The following is a 20,572-nucleotide window of genomic DNA, read 5'->3' on the forward strand; positions in this document are numbered from 1 at the left end:
TACCTACCTGTAGATTTTGGCCTCTAGCTCAGCCGGCACCTAGGGAAACCTACCAAACCTGTGCATTTTTTAAAACTAGAGACCTAGGGGAATCCAAGATGGGGTAACTTGTGGGGCTCTGACCAGGTTCTGTTACCCAGAATCCTTTGCAAACCTCAAAATTTGGCTTTCCTTACATTTCGGTGACAGAAAGTTCTGGAATCTGAGAGGAGCCACAAATTTCCTTCCACCCAGCGTTCCCCCAAGTCTCCCGATATAAATTGTACCTCAGTTGTGTGGGTAGGCCTAGCGCCCACGACAGGATATGCCCCAAAACACAACGTGGACACATCACAGAAAACAGAGCTGTTTTTTGCAAAGTGCCTACCTGTAGATTTTGGCCTCTAGCTCAGCCGGCACCTAGGGAAACCTACAAAAACTGTGCATTTTTGAAAACTAGAGACCTAGGGGAATCCAAGATGGGGTGACTTGTGGGGCTCTGACCAGGTTCTGGTACTCAGAATCCTTTTCAAACCTCAAAAATTGGCTAAAAAACACATTTTCCTCACATTTCGGTGACAGAAAGTTCTGGAATCGGAGAGGAGCCACAAATTTCCTTCCACCCAGCGTTCCCCCAAGTCTCCAGATAAAAATGGTACCTCACTTGTGTGGGTAGGCCTAGCGCCCGCGACAGGAAACACCCCAAAACACAACGTGGACACATCGCATTTTTTGAAAGAAAACACAGCTGTTTTTTGCAAAGTGCCTACCTGTAGATTTTGGCCTCTAGCTCAGCCGGCACCTAGGGAAACCTACCAAACCTGTGCATTTTTGAAAACTAGAGACCTAGGGGAATCCAAGATGGGGTGACTTGTGGGGCTCTGACCAGGTTCTGGTACCCAGAATCCTTTTCAAACCTCAAAATTTGGCTAAAAAACAAATTTTCCTCACATTTCGGTGACAGAAAGTTCTGGAATCTGAGAGGAGCCACAAATTTCCTTCCACCCAGCGTTCCCCCAAGTCTCCCGATAAAAATGATACCTCACTTGTGTGGGTAGGCCTAGCGCCCGCGACAGGAAACACCCCAAAACACAACGTGGACACATCGCATTTTTTTAAAGAAAACAGAGCTGTTTTTTGCAAAGTGCATACCTGTAGATTTTGGCCTCTAGCTCAGCCGGCACCAAGGGAAACCTGCCAAACCTGTGCATTTGTGAAAACTAGAGACCTAGGGGAATCCAAGATGGGGTGACTTGTGGGGCTCTGACCAGGTTCTGTTACCCAGAATCCTTTGCAAATCTCAAAATGTGGCTAAATAAACACATTTTCCTCACATTTCGGTGACAGAAAGTTCTGGAATCTGATGGGAGCCACAAATTTCCTTCCACCCAGCGTTCCCCCAAGTCTCCAGATAAAAATGGTACCTCACTTGTGTGGGTATGCCTAGCGCCCGCGACAGGATATGCCCCAAAACACAACATGGACACATCACAGAAAACAGAGCTGTTTTTTGCAAAGTACCCACCTGTAGATTTTGGCCTCTAGCTCAGCCGGCACCTAGGTAAACCTACCAAACCTGTGCATTTTTGAAAACTAGAGACCTAGGGGAATCCAAGATGGGGTGACTTGTGGGGCTCTGACCAGGTTCTGTTACCCAGAATCCTTTGCAAACCCCAATATTTGGCTAAAAAAACATATTTTCCTTACATTTCGGTTACAGAAAGTTCTGGAATCTGAGAGGAGCCACCAATTTCCTTCCACCCAGCATTCCCCCAAGTCTCCCGATATAAATGGTACCTCACTTGTGTGGGTAGGCCTAGCACCCGCGACAGGATATGCCCCAAAACACAACGTGGACACATCACAGAAAATAGAGCTGTTTTTTGCAAAGTGGCTACCTGTAGATTTTAGCCTCTAGCTCAGCCGGCACCTAGGGAAACCTACCAATCCTGTGCATTTTTGAAAACTAAAGACCTAGGGGAATCTAAGAAGGGGTGACTTGTGGGGCTCTGACCAGGTTCTGTTACCCAGAATCCTTTGCAAACCTCAAAATGTGGCTAAAAAAACACATTTTCCTCACATTTCAGTGACAGAAAGTTCTGGAATCTGAGAGGAGCCACAAATTTCCTTCCACCCAGCTTTCCCCCAAGTCTCCCGATAAAAATATAACCTCACTTGTGTGGGTAGACCTAGCGCCCGCGACAGGAAACGCCCCAAAACGCAACGTGGACACATACCATTTTTTGAAAGAAAACAGAGGTGTTTTTTGCAAAGTACCTACCTGTAGATTTTGGCCTCTAGCTCAGCCGGCACCCAGGGAAACCTACCAAACCTGTGCATTTCTTAAAACTAGAGACCTAGGGGAATCCAAGATGGGGTAACTTGTGGGGCTCTGACCAGGTTCTGTTACCCAGAATCCTTTGCAAACCTCAAAATTTGGCTAAAAAAACACATTTTCCTCACATTTCGGTAACAAAAAGTTCTGGAATCTGAGAGGAGCCACAAATTTCCATCCACACAGCATTCCCCCAAGTCTCCCGATAAAAATGATACCTCACTTGTGTGGGTACGCCTATCGCCCGCGACAGGAAACACCCGAAAACACAACTTGGACACATCCCATTTTTTAAAAGAAAACAGAGCTGTTTTTTGGAAAGTGCCTACCTGTAGATTTTGGCCTCTAGCTCAGCCGGCACCTAGGGAAACCGACCAAACCTGTGCATTTTTTAAAACTAGAGACCTTGGGGAATCCAAGATGGTGTGACTTGTGGGGCTTTGACCAGGTTCTGTTACCCAGAATCCTTTGCAAACCTCAAAATTTGGTTAAAAAAACACATTTTCCTCACATTTTGGTGACAGAAAGTTCTGGAATCTGGGAGGAGCCACAAATTTACTATCACCCAGCGTTCCCCCAAGTCTCCATATAAAAATGGTACCTCACTTGTGTGGGTAGGCCTAGCGCCCGCGACAGGATATGCCCCAAAACACAACGTGGACACATCACAGACAACAGAGCTGTTTTTTGCAAAGTACCTACCTGTAGATTTTGGCCTCTAGCTCAGCCGGCACCTAGGGAAACCTACCAAACCTGTGCATTTTTTAAAACTAGAGACCTAGGGGAATCCAAGATGGGGTGACTTGTGGGGCTCTGACCAGGTTCTGTTACCCAGAATCCTTTGCAAACCTCACAATTTGGCTAAAAAAACATATTTTCCTTACATTTCGGTGACTGAAAGTTCTGGAATCTGAGAGGAGCCACAAATTTCCTTCCACCCAGCGTTCCCCCCAGTCTCCCGATATAAATGGTACCTCACTTGTGTGGGGAGGCCTAGCACCCGCGACAGGATATGCCCCAAAACACAACATTGACACATCACAGAAAACAGAGCTGTTTTTTGCAAAGTCCCTACCTGTAGATTTTGGCCTCTAGCTCAGCCGGCACCTAGGGAAACCTACCAAACCTGTGCATTTTTGAAAACTAGAGACCTAGGGGAATCCAAGATGGGGTGACTTTTGAGGCTCTGACCCGGTTCTGTTACCCAGAATCCTTTGCAAACCTCAAATTTTGGCTAAAAAAACGCATTTTCCTCACATTTCGGTGACAGAAAGTTCTGGAATCTGAGAGGAGCCACAAGTTTCCTTCCACCCAACGTTCCTCCAAGTCTCCCGATAAATATGATACCTCACTTGTGTGGGTAGGCCTAGCGCCCGCGACAGGAAATGTCCCAAAACGCAACGTGGACACATACCATTTTTTGAAAGAAAATAGAGGTGTTTTTTGCAAAGTACCTACCTGTAGATTTTGGCCTCTAGCTCAGCCGGCACCTAGGGAAACCTACCAAACCTGTGCATTTTTTAAAACTAGAGACCTAGGGGAATCCAAGATGGGGTAACTTGTGGGGCTCTGACCAGGTTCTGTTACCCAGAATCCTTTGCAAACCTCAAAATTTGGCTTTCCTTACATTTCGGTGACAGAAAGTTCTGGAATCTGAGAGGAGCCACAAATTTCCTTCCACCCAGCGTTCCCCCAAGTCTCCCGATATAAATTGTACCTCAGTTGTGTGGGTAGGCCTAGCGCCCACGACAGGATATGCCCCAGAACACAACGTGGACACATCACAGAAAACAGAGCTGTTTTTTGCAAAGTGCCTACCTGTAGATTTTGGCCTCTAGCTCAGCCGGCACCTAGGGAAACCTACGAAAACTGTGCATTTTTGAAAACTAGAGACCTAGGGGAATCCAAGATGGGGTGACTTGTGGGGCTCTGACCAGGTTCTGGTACTCAGAATCCTTTTCAAACCTCAAAAATTGGCTAAAAAACACATTTTCCTCACATTTCGGTGACAGAAAGTTCTGGAATCGGAGAGGAGCCACAAATTTCCTTCCACCCAGCGTTCCCCCAAGTCTCCAGATAAAAATGGTACCTCACTTGTGTGGGTAGGCCTAGCGCCCGCGACAGGAAACACCCCAAAACACAACGTGGACACATCGCATTTTTTGAAAAAAAACAGAGCTGTTTTTTGCAAAGTGCCTACCTGTAGATTTTGGCCTCTAGCTCAGCCGGCACCTAGGGAAACCTACCAAACCTGTGCATTTTTGAAAACTAGAGACCTAGGGGAATCCAAGATGGGGTGACTTGTGGGGCTCTGACCAGGTTCTGGTACCCAGAATCCTTTTCAAACCTCAAAATTTGGCTAAAAAACAAATTTTCCTCACATTTCGGTGACAGAAAGTTCTGGAATCTGAGAGGAGCCACAAATTTCCTTCCACCCAGCGTTCCCCCAAGTCTCCCGATAAAAATGATACCTCACTTGTGTGGGTAGGCCTAGCGCCCGCAACAGGAAACACCCCAAAACACAACGTGGACACATCGCATTTTTTTAAAGAAAACAGAGCTGTTTTTTGCAAAGTGCATACCTGTAGATTTTGGCCTCTAGCTCAGCCGGCACCAAGGGAAACCTGCCAAACATGTGCATTTGTGAAAACTAGAGACCTAGGGGAATCCAAGATGGGGTGACTTGTGGGGCTCTGACCAGGTTCTGTTACCCAGAATCCTTTGCAAATCTCAAAATGTGGCTAAAAAAACACATTTTCCTCACATTTCGGTGACAGAAATTTCTGGAATCTGATGGGAGCCACAAATTTCCTTCCACCCAGCGTTCCTCCAAGTCTCCAGATAAAAATGGTACCTCACTTGTGTGGGTATGCCTAGCGCCCGCGACAGGATATGCCCCAAAACACAACATGGACACATCACAGAAAACAGAGCTGTTTTTTGCAAAGTACCTACCTGTAGATTTTGGCCTCTAGCTCAGCCGGCACCTAGGTAAACCTACCAAACCTGTGCATTTTTGAAAGCTAGAGACCTAGGGGAATCCAAGATGGGGTGACTTGTGGGGCTCTGACCAGGTTCTGTTACCCAGAATCCTTTGCAAACCCCAATATTTGGCTAAAAAAACATATTTTCCTTACATTTCGGTTACAGAAAGTTCTGGAATCTGAGAGGAGCCACCAATTTCCTTCCACCCAGCATTCCCCCAAGTCTCCCGATATAAATGGTACCTCACTTGTGTGGGTAGGCCTAGCACCCGTGACAGGATATGCCCCAAAACACAACGTGGACACATCACAGAAAATAGAGCTGTTTTTTGCAAAGTGGCTACCTGTAGATTTTAGCCTCTAGCTCAGCCGGCACCTAGGGAAACCTACCAAACCTGTGCATTTTTAAAAACTAGAGACCTAGGGGAATCCAAGATGGGGTGACTTGTGGGGCTCTGACCAGGTTCTGTTACCCAGAATCCTTTGCAAACCTCAAAATGTGGCTAAAAAAACACATTTTCCTCACATTTCAGTGACAGAAAGTTCTGGAATCTGAGAGGAGCCACAAATTTCCTTCCACCCAGCTTTCCCCCAAGTCTCCCGATAAAAATATAACCTCACTTGTGTGGGTAGACCTAGCGCCCGCGACAGGAAACGCCCCAAAACGCAACGTGGACACATACCATTTTTTGAAAGAAAACAGAGGTGTTTTTTGCAAAGTACCTACCTGTAGATTTTGGCCTCTAGCTCAGCCGGCACCCAGGGAAACCTACCAAACCTGTGCATTTCTTAAAACTAGAGACCTAGGGGAATCCAAGATGGGGTAACTTGTGGGGCTCTGACCAGGTTCTGTTACCCAGAATCCTTTGCAAACCTCAAAATTTGGCTAAAAAAACATATTTTCCTCACATTTCGGTGACAGAAAGTTCTGGAATCTGAGAGGAGCCACAAATTTCCTTCCACTCAGCGTTTCCCCAAGTCTCCCGATAAAAATGATACCTCACTTGTGTGCGTAGGCCTAGCAGCCGCGACAGAAGACGCCCCAAAACACAACGTGGACACATCCCATTTTTTGAAAGAAAATGGAGCTGTTTTTTGCAAAGTGCCTACCTGTAGATTTTGGCCTCTACCTCAGCCGACACCTAGGGAAACTTACCAAACCTGTGCATTTTTAAAAACTAGAGACCTAGGGGAATCCAAGATGGGGTGACTTGTGGGGCTCTGACCAGGTTCTGTTACCCAGAATCCTTTGCAAACATCAGATTTTGCCTAAAAAAACATATTTTCCTCACATTTCGGTGACAGAAAGTTCTGGAATCTGAAAGGAGCCACAAATTTCCTTCCACCCAGCGTTCCCGGAGTCTCCCGATGAAAATTATACCTCACTTGTGTGGGTAGGCATAGCTCCCGCGACAGGAAACGCCCCAAAATACAACGTGGACACATCCCATTTTTTTAAAGAAAACAGAGCTGTTTTTTGCAAAGTGCCTACCTGTAGATTTTGGCCTCTAACTCAGCCGGCACCTAGAGAAACTTACCAAACCTGTGCATTTTTGAAAACTAGAGACCTAGGGGAATCCAAGATGGGGTGACTTGTGGGGCTCTGACCAGGTTCTGTTACCCAGAATCCTTTGCAAACATCAGATTTTGGCTAAAAAAACATATTTTCCTTACATTTCGGTGACAGAAAGTTCTGGAATCTGAGAGGAACCACAAGTTTCCTTCCACCCAACGTTTCCCCAAGTCTCCCGATAAATATGATACCTCACTTGTGTGGGTAGGCCTAGCGCCCGCGACAGGAAACGCCCCAAAACGCAACGTGGACACATACCATTTTTTGAAAGAAAATAGAGGTGTTTTTTGCAAAGTACCTACCTGTAGATTTTGGCCTCTAGCTCAGCCGGCACCTAGGGAAACCTATCAAACCTGTGCATTTTTTAAAACTAGAGACCTAGGGGAATCCAAGATGGGGTAACTTGTGGGGCTCTGACCAGGTTCTGTTACCCAGAATCCTTTGCAAACCTCAAAATTTGGCTTTCCTTACATTTCGGTGACAGAAAGTTCTGGAATCTGAGAGGAGCCACAAATTTCCTTCCACCCAGCGTTCCCCCAAGCCTCCCGATATAAATGGTACCTCACTTGTGTGGGTAGGCCTAGCGCCCGCGACAGGATATGTCCCAAAACACAACGTGGACACATCACAGAAAACAGAGCTGTTTATTGCAAAGTGCCTACCTGTAGATTTTGGCCTTTAGCTCAGCCGGCACCTAGGGAAACCTACCAAACCTGTACATTTTTTAAAACTAGAGACCAGGGGGAATCTAAGAAGGGGTGACTTGTGGGGCTCTGACCAGGTTCTGTTACACAGAATCCTTTGCAAACCTCAAAATTTGGCTAAAAAAACACATTTTCCTCACATTTCGGTGACAGAAAGTTCTGGAATCGGACAGGAGCCACAAATTTCCTTCCACCCAGCGTTCCCCCAAGTCTCCCGATAAAAATGATACCTCACTTGTGTGGGTAGGCCTAGCGCCCGAGACAGGAAACACCCCAAAACACATCGTGGACACATCGCATTTTTTGAAAGAAAACAGAGCTGTTTTTTGCAAAGTGCCTACCTGTAGATTTTGGCCTCTAGCTCATCCGGCACCTACGGAAACCTACCAAACCTGTGCATTTTTTAAAACTAGAGACCTAGGGGAATCCAAGATGGGGTGACTTGTGGGGCTCTGACCAGGTTCTGTTACCCAGAATCCTTTGCAAATCTCAAAATGTGGCTAAAAAAACATATTTTCCTCACATTTCGGTGACAGAAAGTTCTGGAATCTGATGGGAGCCACAAATTTCCTTCCACCCAGCGTTCCCCCAAGTCTCCAGATAAAAATGGTACCTCACTTGTGTGGGTAGGCCTAGCACCCGCGACAGGATATGCCCCAAAACACAACATGGACACATCACAGAAAACAGAGCTGTTTTTTGCAAAGTACCTACCTGTAGATTTTGGCCTCTAGCTCAGCCGGCACCTAGGGAAACCTACCTAACCTGTGCATTTTTGAAAACTAGAGACCTAGGGGAATCCAAGATGGGGTGACTTGTGGGTCTCTGACCAGGTTCTGTTACCCAGAATCCTTTGCAAACCTCAATATTTGGCTAACAAAAACATATTTTCCTTACATTTCGGTTACAGAAAGTTCTGGAATCTGAGAGAAGCCACCAATTTCCTTCCACCCAGCATTCCCCCAAGTCTCCCGATATAAATGGTACCTCACTTGTGTAGGTAGGCCTAGCGCCCGCGACAGGATATGCCCCAAAACACAATGTGGACACTTCACAGAAAACAGAGCTGTTTTTTGCAAAGTGGCTACCTGTAGATTTTGGCCTCTAGCTCAGCCGGCACCTAGGGAAACCTACCAAACCTGTGCATTTGTGAAAACTAGAGACCAGGGGGAAACTAAGAAGGGGTGACTTGTGGGGCTCTGACCAGGTTCTGTTACCCAGAATCCTTTCCAAACCTCAAAATTTGGCTAAAAAAACACATTTTCCTCACATTTCGGTAACAAAAAGTTCTGGAATCTGAGAGGAGCCACAAATTTCCATCCACACAGCATTCCCCCAAGTCTCCCGATAAAAATGATACCTCACTTGTGTGGGTAGGCCTATCGCCCGCGACAGGAAACACCCGAAAACACAACTTGGACACATCCCATTTTTTGAAAGAAAACAGAGCTGTTTTTTGGAAAGTGCCTACCTGTAGATTTTGGCCTCTAGCTCAGCCGGCACCTAGGGAAACCGACCAAACCTGTGCATTTTTTAAAACTAGAGACCTTGGGGAATCCAAGATGGTGTGACTTGTGGGGCTTTGACCAGGTTCTGTTACCCAGAATCCTTTGCAAACCTCAAAATGTGGTTAAAAAAACACATTTTCCTCACATTTTGGTGATAGAAAGTTCTGGAATCTGGGAGGAGCCACAAATTTACTATCACACAGCGTTCCCCCAAGTCTCCAGATAAAAATGGTACCTCACTTGTGTGGGTAGGCCTAGCGCCCGCGACAGGAAACACCCCAAAACACAACGTGGACACATCGCATTTTTTGAAAGAAAACAGAGCTGTTTTTTGCAAAGTGCCTACCTGTAGATTTTGGCCTCTAGCTCAGCCGGCACCTAGGGAAACCTACCAAACCTGTGCATTTTTGAAAACTAGAGACCTAGGGGAATCCAAGATGGGGTGACTTGTGGGGCTCTGACCAGGTTCTGGTACCCAGAATCCTTTTCAAACCTCAAAATTTGGCTAAAAAACAAATTTTCCTCACATTTCGGTGACAGAAAGTTCTGGAATCTGAGAGGAGCCACAAATTTCCTTCCACCCAGCGTTCCCCCAAGTCTCCCGATAAAAATGATACCTCACTTGTGTGGGTAGGCCTAGCGCCCGCGACAGGAAACACCCCAAAACACAACGTGGACACATCGCATTTTTTTAAAGAAAACAGAGCTGTTTTTTGCAAAGTGCATACCTGTAGATTTTGGCCTCTAGCTCAGCCGGCACCAAGGGAAACCTGCCAAACCTGTGCATTTGTGAAAACTAGAGACCTAGGGGAATCCAAGATGGGGTGACTTGTGGGGCTCTGACCAGGTTCTGTTACCCAGAATCCTTTGCAAATCTCAAAATGTGGCTAAATAAACACATTTTCCTCACATTTCGGTGACAGAAAGTTCTGGAATCTGATGGGAGCCACAAATTTCCTTCCACCCAGCGTTCCCCCAAGTCTCCAGATAAAAATGGTACCTCACTTGTGTGGGTATGCCTAGCGCCCGCGACAGGATATGCCCCAAAACACAACATGGACACATCACAGAAAACAGAGCTGTTTTTTGCAAAGTACCCACCTGTAGATTTTGGCCTCTAGCTCAGCCGGCACCTAGGTAAACCTACCAAACCTGTGCATTTTTGAAAACTAGAGACCTAGGGGAATCCAAGATGGGGTGACTTGTGGGGCTCTGACCAGGTTCTGTTACCCAGAATCCTTTGCAAACCCCAATATTTGGCTAAAAAAACATATTTTCCTTACATTTCGGTTACAGAAAGTTCTGGAATCTGAGAGGAGCCACCAATTTCCTTCCACCCAGCATTCCCCCAAGTCTCCCGATATAAATGGTACCTCACTTGTGTGGGTAGGCCTAGCACCCGCGACAGGATATGCCCCAAAACACAACGTGGACACATCACAGAAAATAGAGCTGTTTTTTGCAAAGTGGCTACCTGTAGATTTTAGCCTCTAGCTCAGCCGGCACCTAGGGAAACCTACCAATCCTGTGCATTTTTGAAAACTAAAGACCTAGGGGAATCTAAGAAGGGGTGACTTGTGGGGCTCTGACCAGGTTCTGTTACCCAGAATCCTTTGCAAACCTCAAAATGTGGCTAAAAAAACACATTTTCCTCACATTTCAGTGACAGAAAGTTCTGGAATCTGAGAGGAGCCACAAATTTCCTTCCACCCAGCTTTCCCCCAAGTCTCCCGATAAAAATATAACCTCACTTGTGTGGGTAGACCTAGCGCCCGCGACAGGAAACGCCCCAAAACGCAACGTGGACACATACCATTTTTTGAAAGAAAACAGAGGTGTTTTTTGCAAAGTACCTACCTGTAGATTTTGGCCTCTAGCTCAGCCGGCACCCAGGGAAACCTACCAAACCTGTGCATTTCTTAAAACTAGAGACCTAGGGGAATCCAAGATGGGGTAACTTGTGGGGCTCTGACCAGGTTCTGTTACCCAGAATCCTTTGCAAACCTCAAAATTTGGCTAAAAAAACACATTTTCCTCACATTTCGGTAACAAAAAGTTCTGGAATCTGAGAGGAGCCACAAATTTCCATCCACACAGCATTCCCCCAAGTCTCCCGATAAAAATGATACCTCACTTGTGTGGGTAGGCCTATCGCCTGCGACAGGAAACACCCGAAAACACAACTTGGACACATCCCATTTTTTGAAAGAAAACAGAGCTGTTTTTTGGAAAGTGCCTACCTGTAGATTTTGGCCTCTAGCTCAGCCGGCACCTAGGGAAACCGACCAAACCTGTGCATTTTTTAAAACTAGAGACCTTGGGGAATCCAAGATGGTGTGACTTGTGGGGCTTTGACCAGGTTCTGTTACCCAGAATCCTTTGCAAACCTCAAAATTTGGTTAAAAAAACACATTTTCCTCACATTTTGGTGACAGAAAGTTCTGGAATCTGGGAGGAGCCACAAATTTACTATCACCCAGCGTTCCCCCAAGTCTCCAGATAAAAATGGTACCTCACTTGTGTGGGTAGGCCTAGCGCCCGCGACAGGATATGCCCCAAAACACAACGTGGACACATCACAGACAACAGAGCTGTTTTTTGCAAAGTACCTACCTGTAGATTTTGGCCTCTAGCTCAGCCGGCACCTAGGGAAACCTACCAAACCTGTGCATTTTTTAAAACTAGAGACCTAGGGGAATCCAAGATGGGGTGACTTGTGGGGCTCTGACCAGGTTCTGTTACCCAGAATCCTTTGCAAACCTCACAATTTGGCTAAAAAAACATATTTTCCTTACATTTCGGTGACAGAAAGTTCTGGAATCTGAGAGGAGCCACAAATTTCTTTCCACCCAGCGTTCCCCCCAGTCTCCCGATATAAATGGTACCTCACTTGTGTGGGTAGGCCTAGCACCCGCGACAGGATATGCCCCAAAACACAACATTGACACATCACAGAAAACTGAGCTGTTTTTTGCAAAGTCCCTACCTGTAGATTTTGGCCTCTAGCTCAGCCGGCACCTAGGGAAACCTACCAAACCTGTGCATTTTTGAAAACTAGAGACCTAGGGGAATCCAAGATGGGGTGACTTTTGAGGCTCTGACCCGGTTCTGTTACCCAGAATCCTTTGCAAACCTCAAATTTTGGCTAAAAAAACGCATTTTCCTCACATTTCGGTGACAGAAAGTTCTGGAATCTGAGAGGAGCCACAAGTTTCCTTCCACCCAACGTTCCTCCAAGTCTCCCGATAAATATGATACCTCACTTGTGTGGGTAGGCCTAGCGCCCGCGACAGGAAATGTCCCAAAACGCAACGTGGACACATACCATTTTTTGAAAGAAAATAGAGGTGTTTTTTGCAAAGTACCTACCTGTAGATTTTGGCCTCTAGCTCAGCCGGCACCTAGGGAAACCTACCAAACCTGTGCATTTTTTAAAACTAGAGACCTAGGGGAATCCAAGATGGGGTAACTTGTGGGGCTCTGACCAGGTTCTGTTACCCAGAATCCTTTGCAAACCTCAAAATTTGGCTTTCCTTACATTTCGGTGACAGAAAGTTCTGGAATCTGAGAGGAGCCACAAATTTCCTTCCACCCAGCGTTCCCCCAAGTCTCCCGATATAAATTGTACCTCAGTTGTGTGGGTAGGCCTAGCGCCCACGACAGGATATGCCCCAGAACACAACGTGGACACATCACAGAAAACAGAGCTGTTTTTTGCAAAGTGCCTACCTGTAGATTTTGGCCTCTAGCTCAGCCGGCACCTAGGGAAACCTACGAAAACTGTGCATTTTTGAAAACTAGAGACCTAGGGGAATCCAAGATGGGGTGACTTGTGGGGCTCTGACCAGGTTCTGGTACTCAGAATCCTTTTCAAACCTCAAAAATTGGCTAAAAAACACATTTTCCTCACATTTCGGTGACAGAAAGTTCTGGAATCGGAGAGGAGCCACAAATTTCCTTCCACCCAGCGTTCCCCCAAGTCTCCAGATAAAAATGGTACCTCACTTGTGTGGGTAGGCCTAGCGCCCGCGACAGGAAACACCCCAAAACACAACGTGGACACATCGCATTTTTTGAAAGAAAACAGAGCTGTTTTTTGCAAAGTGCCTACCTGTAGATTTTGGCCTCTAGCTCAGCCGGCACCTAGGGAAACCTACCAAACCTGTGCATTTTTGAAAACTAGAGACCTAGGGGAATCCAAGATGGGGTGACTTGTGGGGCTCTGACCAGGTTCTGGTACCCAGAATCCTTTTCAAACCTCAAAATTTGGCTAAAAAACAAATTTTCCTCACATTTCGGTGACAGAAAGTTCTGGAATCTGAGAGGAGCCACAAATTTCCTTCCACCCAGCGTTCCCCCAAGTCTCCCGATAAAAATGATACCTCACTTGTGTGGGTAGGCCTAGCGCCCGCGACAGGAAACACCCCAAAACACAACGTGGACACATCGCATTTTTTTAAAGAAAACAGAGCTGTTTTTTGCAAAGTGCATACCTGTAGATTTTGGCCTCTAGCTCAGCCGGCACCAAGGGAAACCTGCCAAACCTGTGCATTTGTGAAAACTAGAGACCTAGGGGAATCCAAGATGGGGTGACTTGTGGGGCTCTGACCAGGTTCTGTTACCCAGAATCCTTTGCAAATCTCAAAATGTGGCTAAAAAAACACATTTTCCTCACATTTCGGTGACAGAAAGTTCTGGAATCTGATGGGAGCCACAAATTTCCTTCCACCCAGCGTTCCTCCAAGTCTCCAGATAAAAATGGTACCTCACTTGTGTGGGTATGCCTAGCGCCCGCGACAGGATATGCCCCAAAACACAACATGGACACATCACAGAAAACAGAGCTGTTTTTTGCAAAGTACCTACCTGTAGATTTTGGCCTCTAGCTCAGCCGGCACCTAGGTAAACCTACCAAACCTGTGCATTTTTGAAAGCTAGAGACCTAGGGGAATCCAAGATGGGGTGACTTGTGGGGCTCTGACCAGGTTCTGTTACCCAGAATCCTTTGCAAACCCCAATATTTGGCTAAAAAAACATATTTTCCTTACATTTCGGTTACAGAAAGTTCTGGAATCTGAGAGGAGCCACCAATTTCCTTCCACCCAGCATTCCCCCAAGTCTCCCGATATAAATGGTACCTCACTTGTGTGGGTAGGCCTAGCACCCGCGACAGGATATGCCCCAAAACACAACGTGGACACATCACAGAAAATAGAGCTGTTTTTTGCAAAGTGGCTACCTGTAGATTTTAGCCTCTAGCTCAGCCGGCACCTAGGGAAACCTACCAAACCTGTGCATTTTTAAAAACTAGAGACCTAGGGGAATCCAAGATGGGGTGACTTGTGGGGCTCTGACCAGGTTCTGTTACCCAGAATCCTTTGCAAACCTCAAAATGTGGCTAAAAAAACACATTTTCCTCACATTTCAGTGACAGAAAGTTCTGGAATCTGAGAGGAGCCACAAATTTCCTTCCACCCAGCTTTCCCCCAAGTCTCCCGATAAAAATATAACCTCACTTGTGTGGGTAGACCTAGCGCCCGCGACAGGAAACGCCCCAAAACGCAACGTGGACACATACCATTTTTTGAAAGAAAACAGAGGTGTTTTTTGCAAAGTACCTACCTGTAGATTTTGGCCTCTAGCTCAGCCGGCACCCAGGGAAACCTACCAAACCTGTGCATTTCTTAAAACTAGAGACCTAGGGGAATCCAAGATGGGGTAACTTGTGGGGCTCTGACCAGGTTCTGTTACCCAGAATCCTTTGCAAACCTCAAAATTTGGCTAAAAAAACATATTTTCCTCACATTTCGGTGACAGAAAGTTCTGGAATCTGAGAGGAGCCACAAATTTCCTTCCACTCAGCGTTTCCCCAAGTCTCCCGATAAAAATGATACCTCACTTGTGTGCGTAGGCCTAGCAGCCGCGACAGAAGACGCCCCAAAACACAACGTGGACACATCCCATTTTTTGAAAGAAAATGGAGCTGTTTTTTGCAAAGTGCCTACCTGTAGATTTTGGCCTCTACCTCAGCCGGCACCTAGGGAAACTTACCAAACCTGTGCATTTTTAAAAACTAGAGACCTAGGGGAATCCAAGATGGGGTGACTTGTGGGGCTCTGACCAGGTTCTGTTACCCAGAATCCTTTGCAAACATCAGATTTTGCCTAAAAAAACATATTTTCCTCACATTTCGGTGACAGAAAGTTCTGGAATCTGAAAGGAGCCACAAATTTCCTTCCACCCAGCATTCCCGGAGTCTCCCGATGAAAATTATACCTCACTTGTGTGGGTAGGCCTAGCTCCCGCGACAGGAAACGCCCCAAAATACAACGTGGACACATCCCATTTTTTTAAAGAAAACAGAGCTGTTTTTTGCAAAGTGCCTACCTGTAGATTTTGGCCTCTAACTCAGCCGGCACCTAGAGAAACCTACCAAACCTGTGCATTTTTGAAAACTAGAGACCTAGGGGAATCCAAGATGGGGTGACTTGTGGGGCTCTGACCAGGTTCTGTTACCCAGAATCCTTTGCAAACATCAGATTTTGGCTAAAAAAACGCATTTTCCTCACATTTCGGTGACAGAAAGTTCTGGAATCTGAGAGGAGCCACAAGTTTCCTTCCACCCAACGTTCCTCCAAGTCTCCCGATAAATATGATACCTCACTTGTGTGGGTAGGCCTAGCGCCCGCGACAGGAAACGCCCCAAAACGCAACGTGGACACATACCATTTTTTGAAAGAAAATAGAGGTGTTTTTTGCAAAGTACCTACCTGTAGATTTTGGCCTCTAGCTCAGCCGGCACCTAGGGAAACCTATCAAACCTGTGCATTTTTTAAAACTAGAGACCTAGGGGAATCCAAGATGGGGTAACTTGTGGGGCTCTGACCAGGTTCTGTTACCCAGAATCCTTTGCAAACCTCAAAATTTGGCTTTCCTTACATTTCGGTGACAGAAAGTTCTGGAATCTGAGAGGAGCCACAAATTTCCTTCCACCCAGCGTTCCCCCAAGCCTCCCGATATAAATGGTACCTCACTTGTGTGGGTAGGCCTAGCGCCCGCGACAGGATATGTCCCAAAACACAATGTGGACACATCACAGAAAACAGAGCTGTTTATTGCAAAGTGCCTACCTGTAGATTTTGGCCTTTAGCTCAGCCGGCACCTAGGGAAACCTACCAAACCTGTACATTTTTTAAAACTAGAGACCAGGGGGAATCTAAGAAGGGGTGACTTGTGGGGCTCTGACCAGGTTCTGTTACCCAGAATCCTTTGCAAACCTCAAAATTTGGCTAAAAAAACACATTTTCCTCACATTTCGGTGACAGAAAGTTCTGGAATCGGACAGGAGCCACAAATTTCCTTCCACCCAGCGTTCCCCCAAGTCTCCCGATAAAAATGATACCTCACTTGTGTGGGTAGGCCTAGCGCCCGCGACAGGAAACACCCCAAAACACATCGTGGACACATCGCATTTTTTTAAAGAAAACAGAGCTGTTTTTTGCAAAGTGCCTACCTGTAGATTTTGGCCTCTAGCTCATCCGGCACCTAGGGAAACCTACCAAACCTGTGCATTTTTTAAAACTAGAGACCTAGGGGAATCCAAGATGGGGTGACTTGTGGGGCTCTGACCAGGTTCTGTTACCCAGAATCCTTTGCAAATCTCAAAATGTGGCTAAAAAAACATATTTTCCTCACATTTCGGTGACAGAAAGTTCTGGAATCTGATGGGAGCCACAAATTTCCTTCCACCCAGCGTTCCCCCAAGTCTCCAGATAAAAATGGTACCTCACTTGTGTGGGTAGGCCTAGCACCCGCGACAGGTTATGCCCCAAAACACAACATGGACACATCACAGAAAACAGAGCTGTTTTTTGCAAAGTACCTACCTGTAGATTTTGGCCTCTAGCTCAGCCGGCACCTAGGGAAACCTACCTAACCTGTGCATTTTTGAAAACTAGAGACCGAGGGGAATCCAAGATGGGGTGACTTGTGGGTCTCTGACCAGGTTCTGTTACCCAGAATCCTTTGCAAACCTCAATATTTGGCTAACAAAAACATATTTTCCTTACATTTCGGTTACAGAAAGTTCTGGAATCTGAGAGAAGCCACCAATTTCCTTCCACCCAGCATTCCCCCAAGTCTCCCGATATAAATGGTACCTCACTTGTGTAGGTAGGCCTAGCACCCGCGACAGGATATGCCCCAAAACACAATGTGGACACTTCACAGAAAACAGAGCTGTTTTTTGCAAAGTGGCTACCTGTAGATTTTGGCCTCTAGCTCAGCCGGCACCTAGGGAAACCTACCAAACCTGTGCATTTGTGAAAACTAGAGACCAGGGGGAAACTAAGAAGGGGTGACTTGTGGGGCTCTGACCAGGTTCTGTTACCCAGAATCCTTTGCAAACCTCAAAATTTGGCTAAAAAAACACATTTTCCTCACATTTCGGTAACAAAAAGTTCTGGAATCTGAGAGGAGCCACAAATTTCCATCCACACAGCATTCCCCCAAGTCTCCCGATAAAAATGATACCTCACTTGTGTGGGTAGGCCTATCGCCCGCGACAGGAAACACCCGAAAACACAACTTGGACACATCCCATTTTTTTAAAGAAAACAGAGCTGTTTTTTGGAAAGTGCCTACCTGTAGATTTTGGCCTCTAGCTCAGCCGGCACCTAGGGAAACCGACCAAACCTGTGCATTTTTTAAAACTAGAGACCTTGGGGAATCCAAGATGGTGTGACTTGTGGGGCTTTGACCAGGTTCTGTTACCCAGAATCCTTTGCAAACCTCAAAATGTGGTTAAAAAAACACATTTTCCTCACATTTTGGTGATAGAAAGTTCTGGAATCTGGGAGGAGCCACAAATTTACTATCACACAGCGTTCCCCCAAGTCTCCAGATAAAAATGGTACCTCACTTGTGTGGGTAGGCCTAGCGCCCGCGACAGGATATGCCCCAAAACACAACGTGGACACATCACAGACAACAGAGCTGTTTTTTGCAAAGTACCTACCTGTAGATTTTGGCCTCTAGCTCAGCCGGCACCTAGGGAAACCTACCAAACATGTGCATTTTTTAAAACTAGAGACCTAGGGGAATCCAAGATGGGGTGACTTGTGGGGCTCTGACCAGGTTCTGTTACCCAGAATCCTTTGCAAACCTCACAATTTGGCTAAAAAAACATATTTTCCTTACATTTCGGTGACAGAAAGTTCTGGAATCTGAGAGGAGCCACAAATTTCCTTCCACCCAGCGTTCCCCCCAGTCTCCCGATATAAATGGTACCTCACTTGTGTGGGTAGGCCTAGCGCCCGCGACAGGATATGCCCCAAAACACAACATTGACACATCACAGAAAACAGAGCTGTTTTTTGCAAAGTGCCTACCTGTAGATTTTGGCCTCTAGCTCATCCGGCACCTAGGGAAACCTACCAAACCTGTGCATTTTTGAAAACTAGAGATCTAGGGGAATCCAAGATGGGGTGACTTGTGGGGCTCTGACCAGGTTCTGTTACCCAGAATCCTTTGCAAATCTCAAAATGTGGCTAAAAAAACATATTTTCCTCACATTTCGGTGACAGAAAGTTCTGGAATCTGATGGGAGCCACAAATTTCCTTCCACCCAGCGTTCCCCCAAGTCTCCAGATAAAAATGGTACCTCACTTGTGTGGGTAGGCCTAGCACCCGCGACAGGATATGCCCCAAAACACAACATGGACACATCACAGAAAACAGAGCTGTTTTTTGCAAAGTACCTACCTGTAGATTTTGGCCTCTAGCTCAGCCGGCACCTAGGGAAACCTACCTAACCTGTGCATTTTTGAAAACTAGAGACCTAGGGGAATCCAAGATGGGGTGACTTGTGGGTCTCTGACCAGGTTCTGTTACCCAGAATCCTTTGCAAACCTCAATATTTGGCTAACAAAAACATATTTTCCTTACATTTCGGTTACAGAAAGTTCTGGAATCTGAGAGAAGCCACCAATTTCCTTCCACCCAGCATTCCCCCAAGTCTCCCGATATAAATGGTACCTCACTTGTGTAGGTAGGCCTAGCGCCCGCGACAGGATATGCCCCAAAACACAATGTGGACACTTCACAGAAAACAGAGCTGTTTTTTGCAAAGTGGCTACCTGTAGATTTTGGCCTCTAGCTCAGCCGGCACCTAGGGAAACCTATCAAACCTGTGCATTTGTGAAAACTAGAGACCAGGGGGAAACTAAGAAGGGGTGACTTGTGGGGCTCTGACCAGGTTCTGTTACCCAGAATCCTTTGCAAACCTCAAAATTTGGCTAAAAAAACACATTTTCCTCACATTTCGGTAACAAAAAGTTCTGGAATCTGAGAGGAGCCACAAATTTCCATCCACACAGCATTCCCCCAAGTCTCCCGATAAAAATGATACCTCACTTGTGTGGGTAGGCCTATCGCCCGCGACAGGAAACACCCGAAAACACAACTTGGACACATCCCATTTTTTGAAAGAAAACAGAGCGGTTTTTTGGAAAGTGCCTACCTGTAGATTTTGGCCTCTAGCTCAGCCGGCACCTAGGGAAACCGACCAAACCTGTGCATTTTTTAAAACTAGAGACCTTGGGGAATCCAAGATGGTGTGACTTGTGGGGCTTTGACCAGGTTCTGTTACCCAGAATCCTTTGCAAACCTCAAAATGTGGTTAAAAAAACACATTTTCCTCACATTTTGGTGATAGAAAGTTCTGGAATCTGGGAGGAGCCACAAATTTACTATCACACAGCGTTCCCCCAAGTCTCCAGATAAAAATGGTACCTCACTTGTGTGGGTAGGCCTAGCGCCCGCGACAGGAAACACCCCAAAACACAACGTGGACACATCGCATTTTTTGAAAGAAAACAGAGCTGTTTTTTGCAAAGTGCCTACCTGTAGATTTTGGCCTCTAGCTCAGCCGGCACCTAGGGAAACCTACCAAACCTGTGCATTTTTGAAACTAGAGACCTAGGGGAATCCAAGATGGGGTGACTTGTGGGGCTCTGACCAGGTTCTGGTACCCAGAATCCTTTTCAAACCTCAAAATTTGGCTAAAAAACAAATTTTCCTCACATTTCGGTGACAGAAAGTTCTGGAATCTGAGAGGAGCCACAAATTTCCTTCCACCCAGCGTTCCCCCAAGTCTCCCGATAAAAATGATACCTCACTTGTGTGGGTAGGCCTAGCGCCCGCGACAGGAAACACCCCAAAACACAACGTGGACACATCGCATTTTTTTAAAGAAAACAGAGCTGTTTTTTGCAAAGTGCATACCTGTAGATTTTGGCCTCTAGCTCAGCCGGCACCAAGGGAAACCTGCCAAACCTGTGCATTTGTGAAAACTAGAGACCTAGGGGAATCCAAGATGGGGTGACTTGTGGGGCTCTGACCAGGTTCTGTTACCCAGAATCCTTTGCAAATCTCAAAATGTGGCTAAAAAAACACATTTTCCTCACATTTCGGTGACAGAAAGTTCTGGA

The sequence above is a fragment of the Pleurodeles waltl genome, chromosome 2_2, assembly GCF_031143425.1.
Source record: "Pleurodeles waltl isolate 20211129_DDA chromosome 2_2, aPleWal1.hap1.20221129, whole genome shotgun sequence".
Classification (NCBI taxonomy): domain Eukaryota; kingdom Metazoa; phylum Chordata; class Amphibia; order Caudata; family Salamandridae; genus Pleurodeles; species Pleurodeles waltl.